Here is a 16,615-nt window from a genome sequence, read left to right as displayed (position 1 = left end):
AAATGTAAGTTTGCCTCCCAATTTTGGCCACGAAGAGCAAATAAGAGAAAGCTTTTTTGGATTGATTCTATACGGTCTTGGTGGACCGCGTACTGGGAGTTCCAGACGCAAGATACATACTCTAAGATCGGACGAACTAGAGAGACAAATAAAGTTTTGGTTACGTAAGGGTCATTAAATTCTTTCGACCATCGTTTTATAAAACCTAACACACCTCTGGCTTTGTTAATCATGGAAAATATGTGGTCGGAAAATGTAAGTTTGGCATCCAATAGGACACCTAAGTCGTCTACTAGCCTAATTCTATCTAGGGTTACACCACAAAGTGTATAAGTGGATATTAACGGCTTAGAGCGACTGAAGGTCATTACTTTACACTTAGAGCCGTTAAGATTTAGTAAGTTTGCAGAGCAGCAAAATTGAAAGTTGTTAAGGTCAGAGTGTAGTTTTCTCTGGTAGCACGCATTTTTATATTGAATACAAAGTTTCACATCATCTGCGTACATTCAAATAAAAGACTTTTGGTAAAGCGATTGGAAGGTCAATTATGATTAATGTGAAAAATAGCGGACCTAAATGGCTTCCCTGAGGGACACCGGATGAAGCATAAGTCGGACCAGACAAGATATCTTTAAATAAAACACGTTGCGTTCTACCAGTCAGATAACTTTCAAGCCACTTAAGAAGATCGCATGGGAATCCTATTAAGTCAAGTTTATGAACTAAAAGTGAGTGACTTACAGAGTCAAATGCTTTACTAAAGTCAGTGTAGATGACATCTGTCTGAAGACTTTTTCGGAACCCAGTGATGACATAAGAGGTAAATTCAAGTAAGTTTGTAGTTGTAGTCATAAAACCATGTTGATATGGAGATATTACTGATCTACACTGGTGTTGCAAATGGGGCACAACAATTTTCTCAAAGAGTTTAGGAATTGCTGATAATTTAGAGATACCTCTATAATTACCAGCAACCAAAGTTTTCTCTTTCTTGTGTAAAGGAATGATGAAAGATTCCTTCCAAATAGGGGGAAACGTAGTCGTTTCAAGCGAGAGGTTAAACAGTTCGAGAAAAGGATTGCAAATGGAAGACACGCAGTACCTAAGCACACAGCCGGGAACGCAATCGGGGCCCGGAAAGTAGGTCGGCTTAATACTCTGAAGATCCTTAAGAATACCACTCTTAGATAGAAAAGGTCGCGTGACGAGGTTCGACTGCGAAACACCGTAGACATAAGGCTGCGTAGCGGTTGTCGAAGGTGAATATGTAGTTTGAAAAAACTTGGCGAACATATCGGCTATTGCCTGATCAGATGAGTTGAGTTTTCAAACGTTAGTGCTGAAGGAAACGTTTTAGGTCTACGCTTAGTCTTTACGAAATTATAAAACTGTTTCGGTTCCTGTGTAAATTGGGTCCTACAACGAGCTAAATAGTTTTTATAGCACTGAGCGTTAGGCACGGTAAAATTTGACCGTTTTTTCTAGTTTTTAAGTATTTGTTCTGAAGCCTGAACTTTATATTTTTTAAGGTGCTTAAGCCCTTGGTATACCAAGGAGTGTTACAGATCGGACCAGTCAAAATCAGAGATAAGAATATTAAGGTTAAGAAAGTCTGACATGCTAAAACATCGAACCTTTTTGACAGATGACAAAGATCTTCAGGGTGTAAGTGGTGGAACCCTAGATATAAATACGGAGTCCGAATCTGAGATAAAGCATAGATCGAGTAACCGACCAAAAGAGTTTTTAACATGCTTAATTTGTTCTAGGGTAATGTGTAACATACCTGCAATAAAATCATTATGTGAGGAAGGTGTTAGAGCTAAAGTATTATCATTTTTTGACCAGTTAATTTGTGGTATGTTAAAATCACCCAGAACCACTAACTGATCCAAATCTGATAATAATGTAAAAACGGACTGTATGGCCGCTAGGTGCAACTCATAAGTGGATGGATCGGACTTGGGAGGGATGTAAGGACACGTAATAAATAAAAACCTACCAGGAAGCGAACGTTTAACACAAATGATTTCGATATCGCAGAATTGAAGATTGAAGATTACCCTTATCCAACGTTTTCCAACACTGCAATACTTCCTAGCAAACAACTTTTTAGCAACACAGCGGCACAGTCCAGCAACACAGTTCAGCAATAAAAATAAAGCAACACAGTTCAGCAATAAAGTCCAGCAACACAGTTCAGCAACACGGTCCACCAACACAGTTCAGCAAATTCGTCAGTTCGGCGAATTCAGCTTGGCTTCTTCCTGGAAATATAATATATGTGAATTGGTCGCAGCGTCATTTTTTTGTGAAATTAAATAGTTATATTGTGAAATTTCTATCACACAATAATCAAACACTTCCAGCATTTATATTTCGATGGTGACTGCAAACAGCATACATATATCACAATTTCTGACATAATGAGATATATTTATTACTTTGAAGCACTATTTAATCGAAAAAAACCCACTGTGCGAGAATAGAAAAAAAGAATAAAAACAAGATATGTTTTAGATGTGCACACTATAAGAATTGAGAATAGATTGAAATCAAGATAAGGTATAGATAAGCACGCGAGAGAGGCGCGGGCGGGAGAGGAACCGTTAATCGCGAAAGACGAGAAATAGGAGAATGTGAAAATAATTTAAGTAAATTAAGAGTTTAAACAAAAAAAACAGAAGCTACACAGTTTAATTCACTGCGCGGAAGGCAAACGGCTAAAGGTTTTATTAATACAAAGCAATTCGAATCGGTTTAATCGTATATTCATAAATAATCAACGAAGTTAACGAGAGTAGAAAAACACGTCCGTTCGCTTCGGAAGAGAATTGTGAATTTGACTATGCACCTGACAATTTTATTATGGTGCGTCCATTAACGTATATCGGTTCTCCATATCGTGATAAGTATCCGACCCTCTTCACACACATCTAGGTTAATAGCCCATAAATCTGTGGCAGAACCAGCTTTATTAACCTACTAACTTTCAAATAGAGTACTTTTCACCATAAATTGGTTTTATGTTCCGTTTACCCTTATCCATCGTTTTCCAACACAGCAATACTTCCTAGAAAACAACTTCTTAGCAACACAGCGGCACAGTCCAGCAACACAGTTCAGCAATAAAAATAAAGCAACACAGTTCAGCAATAAAGTCCAGCAACACAGTTCAGCAACACGGTCCACCAACACAGTTCAGCAAATTCGTCACTTCGGCGAATTCGTCTTGGCTTCTTCCTGGAAATATAATATATGTGAATTGGTCGCAGCGTCATTTTTTGTGAAATTAAATAGTTATATTGTGAAATTTCTATCACACACTAATCAAACACTTCCAGCATTTATATTTCGATGGTGACTGCAAACTGCATACATATATGCACACAAACATTCACATATGCTTTCACTTTTTTTTATTCACTTTAACTTAGTTTTATTTCAACAATCAACGTATTCCTATTATTTTTCCGTTGCAATTGTGACTGGGCCCATAACCAATAGAAATCTTTAATTTAAAATTGTCCCACCAAGCAACCAGAACCGCACTAGCTCGCGCCAAATCTGAAGTGACACTAATTGACGCGTGCACAAAAGAAGAAGAATGTGTGAGGGTTACAACCAGAAGGCACTGTTGCCGTTACCTTCTTAGATCCCTCTCTATCAACACATACACAATAAATGTGATGTATGAATATATATATAACTCTTGCACTTGTATGTATTTACATACGTATTTTTCAGCAGCTTCGTTTTGTACATTCGCCGTGTTCTTTGTGCTAAGTTTATTTTGTTTGATTTGAGCTCGGAGTAAAATTTGTAAATTGAACTGCCCCGGTTTATTTATTCTACAGCAATTAAAAACTCTTAGTTGATCAACAAAAGCTATATTCTGGAAAATATCCCCACAAAACTCGCAAAAAACTACAACCGTTTTGTTTTTTTTTGGTTTTTCAATATTTAAATACATTTTATTCTTTTTTTAATTTCTCTTATTCAGAGAATAAGGTTTCTTTGACGAATTTCTAGTTCCCTTTCGAAACATACTGCACAGCCGTCTTAGATAACGCTCTGGCAGATCATAACTAAGTCAGCGTTCTCCTGACTTCTGCGTTTTCTATTGATACCGGTTAATTAAAGGCATTGATCTTATGATCCTTATTGATGGCAGAGATAAAGCACCGAGCTCGATCCACTCATCCTGTAGGTAAGCAATGAGGAGGCAGCTAAAACAGTACGAGTTTGTATGGCACAAATAGCATGAATTTCTTCTGACTTGGTCAGTATTGTTGGTCAGTATGGTATCAGTATTTAAACCATTTTCAGAAACAACAAAGCGTGGGAACTGGGGTTTGTTATATCTACTTCCTTCCACAAAAAAAAAGTATTTTTTTGCTCGCATTCAGTATTTATATTATTTTTCAGAAAAACAAGCGTGAGAACTGCGGTTTGAGATAAATACTTCCTTTTACAAAAAAAATATTTGTGGTTTGTGATAACTGAATATTTGTGGTTTGTGATAACGGCTTCTTTTCGGAAAAAATATGAGAACTGAATTTTTAAGTTTATATAACATTTTTGCGTTCATTCAGAAAAAAACATCTAAAGCCTTCATCGATGATGTGTATGTAAAGTCCGAGAAGGGGTGGATGGAGAGAGGGGATTGAGTGGGGTACATGATAAAATAAAGAATATCAAATCGTGAATGTTCTAGAAAATATTTTTCAGAAAGCGTGCCCCCAAGTGGACACGATATACGAATGATCTTGATTATCAGAACACGTGTTGGCTGGCTTTACAGTAGCCCATTCGGTCGACCCAATTTTTAAACACATTTTCGATGTTATGGCCCTCATTGGCCATCATGGCGGCTTCAATCTCGTGCTTTAGGACGTCAGTCGTCTCTGGGTGGTTGGCATAGCACTTATCCTTGATGGCACCTCACAAAAACTAGTCGAACGTGGTCAAATCGCAGCTGCCAGGTTGGCTATGCGATTTTCAAACTTACCACGTTGGTTGTGTGGCACGTAGCGCCATCACGCTGGAACCATATGTCGCCTATGTGTTCTTCTTCCATTCGGGAAAAGATAAAGCCTTACAACATACCCCGATAGCCCCATTAACGATCAGAATTCTTCGAGCGTAAAATAAACTATTCCGTAAACCGAAAACCTTCTACTAAATATCTGACACATTGACAATGACATTCGAAATGTCAAAGTCAAAATTATCGATAGTTCAAAAAGCAATTGCTACTTGGGGCATTCTGTAAAACTACACAACCCACACACATTACAACTGATACTAAAACTACAGAGCCTACAAAAACCGGAAACCGCATAGACCACAAAAACCACAACTGATAATAAATCTATATTAACTACAACTGATAATAAAACCACATAACCGGAAGTGAGCCAGAAGCCGTATACGTTATCAAAGTGAGCCAGAGCCGTATACGTTATCAAAGTGAGCCAGAAGCTGTACCCGATATCAGAGGTGAGCCATAACCCATATATCCTGTATACGTATTTATATGTAGACAATACACCCAATCATACGTTATACGAATTCGGTATTAATGTTCCTCCTGGCTATAAAATGAGTGTGATACCACATAATCTTGTTTACTTGCCAATTAACAGTAATGAAAAATGCACACTGTCCATACGCATTGTAAATCAAAACGGTGATTTGGTAAATTTACGTGGTGAAAACGTTTCGATTCGGATGCATATTCGCAGGATAGAATGATTATTTATAATAAAAAGACCTGGTGCATACACTCAACCAAGCATTACTAATTGTAAAGCGTTAGAAAAAAAATCAACTCTAAAGGAAGCTCACTTAATTACAAGGATCAGATCCACTTACATGAGATCAATGAGTCGCGCCGCATCCGCCAGACAGAGTTACTGCGACATCAACGGACGCCTCAGCTCCGACTATTATGCCAAGTTGAAGCAGTCGCTATAGGAGCTGCGCTCCCAGTATGAGGAGCAGATGCAATTTATTAAGTCCCTATACGAGAGATAAAGTCCGTCGTCTGCAAGGGTCTGCTGCACGCACAAGTTCATCGAAGAGTTGCGCTCAAATCGTGTTCGTATTGACAGTCTGAATGCCAAGACTCACGATTTTCAGCTCGTACGTGAATTGGAGCAGGAACTAGATAATACTCGCGAGCGTCACGGCCAAGACGTAGCTCAGTTCAAGAAGAAGCTTATTCGACTGTGCGAAGAGATGACCCATCAACTGTATGAGTACCAGGACATCGTGGTGTAACTGGACTTGGAAATCGCTGTCTTCGATAAGCTGCTGGTCGGCGAGCCTGAACAATACCCCAGCCGTCAGCACGGCTACGATACAGTCCTTCAGCCAATCACTGTGTACCTCCACCCGTGCCTCTGGTGCCATGAGCCGCAAGCGTGCTGTGGTCAATGAATCTGAAGATCGCAGCATCTCGGACTAGTATGTGTCAGCAAGTGCCAAATGCAACGTGGAGAACAAGGAAAGATATATCCCAAGTGAAAGTTCGTGAATCATAAGGGTACAATAAGGCAACGATGAGGTGGCCATTGGAGGCAGGGCAACTGCAACGTTTTGATCAACAAGGGGGTCTTTTGACCACCCTCTGTAATACTGAAACGTGTTGCAGTACTAAAGGCAGTTGTTGGAACGACAAGGAGTCAAGGTTGCTGCTCTTCAAGGACGTGCATCGTACATCGATCGATTTGGCACAATCATTCCTACTTCATTCAGTAGCTTGCCTGCTGTTCCAATTGAAATGTCAGGAAACGCATAACTTAAATAAAAAAGGTTTTCCCGCTTTCCTTTTTTTATTATTTTGTTCTTATCGTTGTTTGATATAAACCTCACGGAGCGCGAGACTTTTCCAACGAATGCAAACCCATGGAAATCGGTTTGTGCGTTCTGGAGTTATAGCGTCAGGAAGAAAAAACCCGAATAATTTTATATAGTAGATATATACATATATGTATCTGTAATATCTAGTGTTGCATAACGTGGCTTAAGCTACAATTCTTACTGAAGTACTTTCGATTGGCGAACAAGTTCGGCAGTCGATCGAACACTTTGGCGACCGTGACAGGACGCAGTACGGAATAATCGGAAGTTCAGAATTTTTTCAGATTTGGAAAAATGTCCAGCGCATCGCACCAACGACAAGCAACTACAGCGGCAACCAACATCGATCGAGTCAGCTAAAAGGAATCGCCGGAGAGACATCAGCAGCATTGTCCGCCTGTCTGGAGACAGGTAAACCAGCCAGAAGCTCGGAATCTTTCTGGACCACCACAGCGCCCAGGATTGCATAACTCTTCCCCCTCCCAATCAGCGATATGCAGCCACGTGCAGAGGTGAACTTGTGCACAAATACGGATTAAAAATTCCGTCCAAATTTCGACGGAACCTTCAGCAATTACAAACGATTAGAGGAAGCGTTAACTAACCTTGTATATAGTGATCCCATAGTTCCTCAGATCGATATATTTAATTATTTGTTAAACTGTTTGTCAGCTATCCGAGAATCTCGCTTATCGTTGGGCAGCGCGGATGATATTGTGAACGCGATAATGATTTCAAAAGTGGACTGGTTTTTTCAAAAGTGCACGCAGATACTCGACTCAGCTACGATGAGAAACAATCATTCGACGAGCTACCCATTTGGGTCAAGTTTTGTAAAACACTAACACACCGATGCCAGTTCTTAGTAGGTCGTTAACGGATCTCAATCAAGAACCGCCAAGGTGATTGGTCTCAGAAACTAAAAGCATCACCGAGTTTATTGTCGAAGACATTTGTCACTACACCGGCTATCTGAGTTTACTGTGAGTCAGCCACTCATTATATAAGTCATTGCAAGGTCTTTGCAAAATTAAGCTTAGCTCAACGAAAGGATTTCGTAAAAAATACACCTCTGTGATTCAACTGCTTACGGAAATCTTACACTGTAACCGATTGCTCATCCAATTAAAGGTGCAGAGTATGGCAAACAGCGCATCACACTCTCTTGCATGAATTCTCAACAAATCGAGGTTATGTAGCATCCATTGCAGATCGTTCAATAGTGTCACGTAAAGGTCAAGCAGCAGCTGTGCAGCCAAGAGCACCACAGATTTCTCTTCTAGCACGTCCCGAAAATTATCATACCAACAGCGATAGTCCACGTCAAGGATGGAAACGTGCAGTTTCAGATAGTCAGAGCGTTATTAGATTCAGGTTTGAAACTTAACTTAATCCCGGAGGAGACTGCCCAAGCGTGCCGTGAGTACATATTTACATATCTCTGTTTCTATATTCGTATACCGCCGAAAATAAATACATACTTACATACGCTTTACCGCTGCTCAAAAGAAGCCATTGCTGAATTTGTGTCAACGCATTTGCCATATGTTTTATATGTTATACTCCTAGACCTCCCAACAATCCAGTTTTTCAACTATATTGAAAGTCAGATATCCCAAACACTTTGAAATATGTATAGAATTGTCTTAGAAACATGTTCTCAGAAAACAATTACTGCAACGTTACACTCCTGTATCCCTTTCCTCCTTCACTTAATTTAGTTGGTCCATGTTTACCCAATAACTGTTTGCATATGTATTGACATTTTTATTACGGTTAGATATGCGAGCGTTAAGAAACGGCGACTGCAATGCAAACTATTTAGTCTGTGTCCCTTTGCTTAAAGTATTAAAATCTAAAAATCTGAAATTTGAATAAACAACTTGAAACATTGACTTATACTTGAGTATGCACTTGACAATTTTATTATGGTCCGTCCATGAACGTATATCGGTTCTCCATATCGTGATAAGAATCCGACCCTCTTCACACACATCTGGGGTTCCCACTCAACCATACACTCGCACTCACGTAGACAGAGGCTTACATATATAGAAATTGACAGTGTGTTTTGAGAAAATTCAATCCCTTAAGACGTTCCCAATCCTCCTAATTAGGGTCAGGAATATACTTCAATATTCCCAAATAACGGATAGGGGCACAACGGATCATGACACAATCGTCACATTTATTACTTCTTTTGAACACGTGCACTGATTTTAAAAACTATAATTTATGGGCTTAGGATTTCTGTGCCAGAATCTATACTGACTAAAAGGGTGGTAAGGGGCAATCCTTATCACAGGAGACGACGGATAATGGGTTTCGGGGTGGGGGAAACCATATTTTCTATCACTAATGTGACAGCTTAATAGCCCATTAATCTATGCCAGAACCAGCTTTATTAACCTACTAACTTTCAAATAGAGTACTTTTCACCATCAAATGGCTTTATTTTCCGTTTACCCTTATCCATCGTTTTCCAACACAGCAATACTTCCTAGCAAACAACTTTTTAGCAACACAGCGGCACAGTCCAGCAACACAGTTCAGCAATAAAAATAAAGCAACGCAGTTCAGCAATAAAGTCCAGCAACACAGTTCAGCAACACGGTCCACCAACACAGTTCAGCAAATTCGTCACTTCGGCGAATTCGTCTTGGCTTCTTCCTGGAAATATAATATATGTGAATTGGTCGCAGCGTCATTTTTTGTGAAATTAAATAGTTATATTGTGAAATTTCTATCACACAATAATCAAACACTTCCAGCATTTATATTTCGATGGTGACTGCAAACTGCATACATATATGCACACAAACATTCACATATGCTTTCACTTTTTTTTATTCACTTTAACTTAGTTTTATTTCAACAATCAACGTATTCCTATTATTTTTCCGTTGCAATTGTGACTGGGCCCATAACATAGAAACCTTTAATTTTAAATTGTCCACCAAAGCAACCACAACCGCAATAGCTCGCGCCAAATCTGAAAGTGACACTAATTGACGCGTGCACAAAAGAAGAAGAATGTGTGAGGGTTACAACCTGAAGGCACTGTTGCCGTTACCTTTTAGATCCCTCACTATCAACACATACACAATAAATGTGATGTATGAATATATATATAACTCTTGCACTTGTATGTATTTACATACGTATTTTTCAGCAGCTTCGTTTTGTACATTCGCCGTGTTCTTTGTGCTAAGTTTATTTTGTTTGATTTGAGCTCGGAGTAAAATTTGTAAATTGAACTGCCCCGGTTTATTTATTCTACAGCCATTAAAAACTCTTAGTTGATCAACAAAAGCTATATTCTGGAAAATATCCCCACAAAACTCGCAAAAAACTACAACCGTTTTGTTTTATTTTGTTTTTAAATATTTAAATACATTTTATTCTTTTTTTAATTTCTCTTCTTCAGAGAATAAGGTTTCTTTGACGAATTTCTAGTTTCCTTTCGAAACATACTGCACAGCCGTCTTAGATAACGCTCTGGCAGAATCATAACTAAGTCAGCGTTCTCCTGACTTCTGCGTTTTCTATTGATACCGGTTAATTAAAGGCATTGATCTTATGATCCTTATTGATGGCAGAGATAATGCACCGAGCTCGATCCACTCATCCTGTAGGTAAGCAATGAGGAGGCAGCTAAAACAGTACGAGTTTGTATGGCACAAATAGCATGAATTTCTTCTGACTTGGTCAGTATTGCTGGTCAGTATGGTATCGAGTATTTAAACCATTTTCAGAAACAACAAAAGCGTGGGAACTGGGGTTTTGTTATATCTACTTCCTTCCACAAAAAAAATATTTTGTTGCTCGCATTCAGTATTTATATTTTATTTTTCAGAAAACAAGCGTGAGAACTTGCGGTTTGAGATAAATACTTCTTCTTACAAAAAAAATTTGTGGTTTGTGATAACTGAATATTTGTGGTTTGTGATAACGGCTTCTTTTCGGAAAAATATCAGAACTGAATTTTAAAGTTTATATAACATTTTTGCGTTCATTCAGAAAAAAACATCTAAAGCCTTCATCGATGATGTGTATGTAAAGTCCGAGAAGGGGTGGATGGAGAGAGGGGATTGAGTGGGGTACATTATAAAATAAAGAATATCAAATCGTGATTGTTCTAGAAAATATTTTTCAGAAAGCGTGCCCCCAAGTAGACACGATATACGAATGATCTTAAATCACAGAACGTGTGTCGGCTGGCTTTACAGTAGCCCATTCGGTCGACCCAATTTTTAAACACATTTTCGATGGTATGGCCCGTGTGATGGTGTGGCACGTAGCGCCATCATGCTGGAACCATATGTCGCCTATGTGTTCTTCTTCCATTCGGGAAAAGATAAAGCCTTACAAAATACCCCGATAGCCCCATTAACGATCAGAATTCTTCGAGCGTAAAATAAACTATTCCGTAAACCGAAAACCTTCTACTAAATATCTGACACATTGACAATGACATTCGAAATGTCAAAGTCAAAATTATCGATAGTTCAAAAAGCAATTGCTACTTGGGGCATTCTGTAAAACTACACAACCCACAAAAACACATACACATTACAACTGATACTAAAACTACAGAGCCTACAAAAACCGGAAACCGCATAGACCACAAAAACCACAACTGATAATAAATCTATATTAACTACAACTGATAATAAAACCACATAACCGGAAGTGAGCCAGAAGCCGTATACGTTATCAAGTGAGCCAGAGCCGTATACGTTATCAAAGTGAGCCAGAAGCTGTACCCGATATCAGAGTGAGCCATAACCCATATATCCTGTATACGTATTTATATGTAGACAATACACCCAATCATACGTTATAAGAATTCGGTATTAATGTTCCTCCTGGCTATAAAATGAGTGTGATACCACATAATCTTGTTTACTTGCCAATTAACAGTAATGAAAAATGCACACTGTCCATACGCATTGTAAATCAAAACGGTGATTTGGTAAATTTACGTGGTGAAAACGTTTCGATTCGGATGCATATTCGCATGATAGAATGATTATTTATAATAAGAGACCTGGTGCATACACTCAACCAAGCATTACTAATTGTAAAGCGTTAGAAAGAAAATCAACTCTAAAAGGAAGCTCACATAATTACAAGGATCAGATCCACTTACATGAGATCAATGAGTCGCGCCGCATCCGCCAGACAGAGTACTGCGAAGAGATGACCCATCAACTGTATGAGTACCAGGACATCGTGGTGTAACTGGACTTGGAAATCGCTGTCTTCGATAAGCTGCTGGTCGGCGAGCCTGAACAATACCCCAGCCGCCAGCACGGCTACGATACAGTCCTTCAGCCAATCCACCTCCACCTCCGTGCCTCTGGTGCCATGAGTCGCAAGCGTGCTGTGGTCAATGAATCTGAAGATCGCAGCATCTCGGACTAGTATGTGTCAGCAAGTGCCAAATGCAACGTGGAGAACAAGGAAAGATATATCCCAAGTGAAAGTTCGTGAATCATAAGGGTACAATAAGGGCAACGATGAGGTGGCCATTGGAGGCAGGCAACTGCAACGTTTTGATCAACAAGGGGGTCTTTTGACCACCCTCTGTAATACTGAAACGTGTTGCAGTACTAAAGGCAGTTGTTGGAACGACAAGGAGTCAAGGTTGCTGCTCTTCAAGGACATGCATCGTACATCGATCGATTTGGCACAATCATTCCTACTTCATTCAGTAGCTTGCCTGCTGTTCCAATTGAAATGTCAGGAAACGCATAACTTAAATAAAAAAGGTTTTCCCGCTTTCCTTTTTTTTATTTTTTTCTTATCGTTGTTTGATATAAACCTCACGGAGCGCGAGACTTTTCCAACGAATGCAAACCCATGGAAATCGGTTTGTGCGTTCTGGAGTTATAGCGTCAGGAAGAAAAACCCGAATAATTTTTATATAGTAGATATATACATATATGTATCTGTAATATCTAGTGTTGCATAACGTGGCTTAAGCTACAATTCTTACTGAAGTACTTTCGATTGGCGAACAAGTTCGGCAGTCGATCGAACACTTTGGCGACCGTGACAGGACGCAGTACGGAATAATCGGAAGTTCAGAATTTTTTCAGATTTGGAAAAATGTCCAGCGCATCGCACCAACGACTAGCAACTACAGCGGCAACCAACATCGATCGAGTCAGCTAAAAGGAATCGCCGGAGAGACATCAGCAGCATTGTCCGCCTGTCTGGAGACAGGTAAACCAGCCGGATCATCGCCGTTGAGAAGTACGAAGCTCGGAATCTTTCTGAACCACCACAGCGCCCAGGATTGCATAACTTTTCCCCCTCCCAATCAGCGATATGCAGCCACGTGCAGAGGTGAACTTGTGCACAAATACGGATTAAAAATTCCGTCCAAATTTAGACGGAACCTTCAGCAATTACAAACGATTAGAGGAAGCGTTAACTAACCTTGTATATAGTGATCCCATAATTCCTCAGATCGATAAATTTAATTTATTGATAAACTGTTTGTCAGCTATCCGAGAATCTATCTTATCTTTGGGCAGCGCGGATGATATTAACAATAATGATTTCAAAAGTAGACTGGTTCTTTCAAAAGTGCACGCAGATACTCGACTCAGCTACGATGAAAAACAATCATTCGACGAGCTACCCATTTGGGTCAAGTTTTGTAACACACTAACACACCGATGCCAGTTCTTAGTAGGTCGTTAACGGATCTCAATCAAGAACCGCCAAGGTGATTGGTCTCAGAAACTAAAAGCATCACCGAGTTTATTGTCGAAGACATTTGTCACTACACCGGCTATCTGAGTTTACTGTGAGTCAGCCACTTATTAAATAAGTCATTGCAAGGTCTTTGCAAAATTAAGCTTAGCTCAACGAAAAATACACCTCGTAAAAAATACACCTCTGTGATTCAACTGCTTACGGAAATCTTACACTGTAACCGATTGCTCATCCAATTAAAGGTGCAGAGTATGGCAAACAGCGCATCACACTCTCTTGCATGAATTCTCAACAAATCGAGGTTATGTAGCATCCATTGCAGATCGTTCAATAGTTTCACGTAAAGGTCAAGCAGCAGCTGTGCAGCCAAGAGCACCACAGATTTCTCTTCTAGCACGTTCCGAAAAGTATCATACCAATGGCGATAGTCCACGTCAAGGATGGAAACGTGCAGTTTCAGATAGTCAGAGCGTTATTAGATTCAGGTTTGGAACTTAACTTAATCCCGGAGGAGACTGCCCAAGCGTGCCGTGAGTACATATTTACATATCTCTGTTTCTATATTCGTATACCGCCGAAAATAAATACATACGCTTACATACGCTTTACCGCTGCTCAAAAGAAGCCATTGCTGAATTTGTGTCTACGCATTTGCCATATGTTTTATATGTTATACTCCTAGACCTCCCAACAATCCAGTTTTTCAACTATATTGAAAGTCAGATATCCCAAACACTTTGAAATATGTATAGAATTGTCTTAGAAACATGTTCTCAGAAAACAATTACTGCAACGTTACACTCCTGTATCCCTTTCCTCCTTTCCTTAATTTAGTTGGTCCATGTTTACCCAATAACTGTTTGCATATGTATTGACGGCGATTGCAATGCAAACTATTTAGTCTGTGTCCCTTTGTTTTAAGTATTAAAATCTAAAAATCTGAAATTTGAATAAACAACTTGAAACATTGACTTGTACTTGAGTATGCACTTGACAATTTTATTATGGTGCGTCCATGAACGTATATCGGTTCTCCATATCGTGATAAGAATCCGACCCTCTTCACACACATCTGGGGTTCTCACTCAACCATACACTCGCACTCACGTAGACAGAGGCTTACATATATAGAAATTGACAGTGTGTTTTGAGAAAATTCAATCCCTTAAGACGTTCCCAATCCTCCTAATTAGGGCCAGGAATACATTTCAATATTCCCAAATAACGGATAGGGGCACAACGGATCATGACACAATCGTCACATTTTATTACTTCTTTGAACACGTGCACTGATTTTAAAACCTATAATTTATGGGCTTAGGATTTCTGTGCCAGAATCTATAATGACTAAAAGGGTGGTAAGGGGCAATCCTTATCACAGGAGACGACGGATAATGGGTTTCGGGGTGGGGGAAACCATATTTTCTATCACTAATGTGACAGCTTAATAGCCCATTAATCTATGCCAGAACCAGCTTTATTAACCTACTAACTTTCAAATAGAGTACTTTTCACCATCAAATGGTTTTATTTTCCGTTTACCCTTATCCATCGTTTTCCAACACAGCAATACTTCCTAGCAAACAACTTTTTAGCAACACAGCGGCACAGTCCAGCAACACAGTTCAGCAATAAAAATAAAGCAACACAGTTCAGCAATAAAGTCCAGCAACACAGTTCAGCAACACGGTCCACCAACACAGTTCAGCAAATTCGTCAGTTCGGCGAATTCGCCTTGGCTTCTTCCTGGAAATATATGTGAATTGGTCCCAGAGTCATTTCTTGTGAAATTAAATAGTTATATTGTGAAATTTCTATCACACAATAATCAAACACTTCTAGCATTTATATTTCGATGGTGACTGCAAACTGCATACATATATGCACACAAACATTCACATATGCTTTCACCTTTTTTTTATTCACTTTAAGTTTTATTTCAACAATCAACGTATTCCTATTATTTTTCAGTTGCAATTGTGACTGGGCCCATAACCTATAGAAATCTTTAATTTAAAATTAATTTTATTCCGGCAATGTTGCCGTTACCTTCTTAGATCTCTCTCTATTAACACATACACAATAGATGTGATGTATGAATATATATATAACTCTTGCACTTGTATGTATAAACATACGTATTTTTCAACAGCTTCGTTTTGTACATTCGCCGTGTTCTTTGTGCTAAGTGGATTTTGTTTGATTTGAGCTCGGAGTAAAATTTGTAAATTGAACTGCCCCGGTTTATTTATTCTACAGCAATTAAAAACTCTTAGTTGATCAACAAAAGCTATATTCTGGAAAATGTCTCCACAAAACTCGCAAAAAACTACAACCACTTTGTTTTTTTTTCAATATTTAAATACATTTTATTCTTTTTAGTTAATTTCGCTTCTTCAGAGAATAAGGTTTCTTTGACGAATTTCTAGTTCCCTTTCGAAACATGCTGCACAGCCGTCTTAGATAACGCTCTGGCAGAAACATAACTGAGTCAGCGTTCTCCTGACTTGTGCGTTTTCTATTGATACAGGTTATCTTATGATCCTTATTGATGGCAGAGATAGTGGACCGCGCTCGATCCACTCATCCTGTAGGTAAGCAATTAGGAGGCAGCTAAAACAGTACGAGTTTGTATGGCACAAATAGCATGAACTTCTTCTGACTTGGTCAGTATTGTTGGTCAGTATCGTATCAGTATTTAAACCATTTTCAGAAACAACAAAGTGTGGGAACTGGGGTTTGTTATATCTACTTCCTTCCACAAAAAAAAAATATTTTGTTGCTCGCATTCAGTATTTATATTATTATGAAAAACAAGAAAACAACTGCGGTTTGAGATAAATACTTCCTTTTTACAAAAAAAAAATTTGTGGTTTGTGATAACTGAATATTTGTGGTTTGTGATAACGGCTTCTTTTCAAAAAAAATATGAGAACTGAATTTTTAAGTTTATATACAATTTTTGCGCTCATTAAGAAAAAAAAATCTAAAAGCCTTCATCGATGATGTGTATGTAAAG

This window comes from Drosophila eugracilis, unplaced genomic scaffold (assembly GCF_018153835.1).
Source record: "Drosophila eugracilis isolate 14026-0451.02 unplaced genomic scaffold, ASM1815383v1 contig_989, whole genome shotgun sequence".
Lineage (NCBI taxonomy): Eukaryota > Metazoa > Arthropoda > Insecta > Diptera > Drosophilidae > Drosophila > Drosophila eugracilis.
Note: the sequence above shows the minus strand (reverse complement) of the source record.